This window comes from Olea europaea, chromosome 11 (assembly GCF_002742605.1).
Source record: "Olea europaea var. sylvestris chromosome 11, O_europaea_v1, whole genome shotgun sequence".
Taxonomy (NCBI): Eukaryota; Viridiplantae; Streptophyta; class Magnoliopsida; order Lamiales; family Oleaceae; genus Olea; species Olea europaea.
The window spans coordinates 36,100,173-36,101,298 of NC_036247.1; positions in this window are offsets into that span (position 1 = coordinate 36,100,173).

A 1,126-nucleotide genomic window follows, 5' to 3' on the forward strand; every position below is an offset into this window, starting at 1 on the left:
TTTGAATGATATCATGGAAATCCACATGTTGAAAAACTTGAAAGGTTTGTTTCCTCTCCCAACACGGTCATGAATGGAAACAATGCAAGGGGAAAGATCGGAAAGACAACCAAAGGGTAGAAAATTTGCAACAACATATGCCCCATTTTGCACCCAAATATCATTGACCATTGTCCTATCAATTTTGCTCCAAACCGAACCATTAGTCCATGTGTAGTAACAACCAATAGACCACACATCCACTACACCCACATGAAAGCAACAATTTGTAAGATCCTTGATTTCATAAGGGGTAACATCCGCCCATTACATTTTTCATCAAATTTAAGAACATTGTTGTAGTCACCAAGAATCAACCATGGTGATGAGACATTAGCGTTGAACTCCATAATGAACCAATAGACCACACATCCACTACACCCACATGAAAGCAACAATTTGTAAGATCCTTGATTTCATAAGGGGTAACATCCGCCCCATTACATTTTTCATCAAATTTAAGAACATTGTTGTAGTCACCAAGAATCAACCATGGTGATGAGACATTAGCGTTGAACTCCATAATGTTATTCCAAAGTGGCCTTCGGTTAACTACAATATGAAATCCATAAACAAAACTAACAAGAAAGGTATAAGATGTTACCTTGCAAGTAGGTTTACAATGAATGATTTGTGGATGAACCTCCATCACATCCAAAAATACTTTGAATGGATTGCACAAAATCAAGATCTGTCTAGCTCTATGAGTTCCAAAATTGTTGACATGCATGAAGCTATCGAACTTATTCCTCAAAATTCTCATCAATTTTCGATCTCTCAACTTTGTTTCCAAAATACCCATAATATCAACGCAATGTTGCTTGATAAATTCACGAATTCAATTTTGTTTAAGGGGTGAATTCATACCCCTAATATTCCAAAATGCAAGTTTCATGACGTTAAAGCAGGGGATGTGCCCTTTTTCTTGCCAACTTTTGTAATCGGTTTTCTTTTCTCAACAACAATACCTTTGAGCTTTTCATTTCCAGATTTTTTTGGTTCTGCTTCATTGACATTTGTTCTAGAATCTGCCATAGAAATAGATGCCAAAGAACGTGTATTATTCTTTCCATGTGCTGTCCGATTT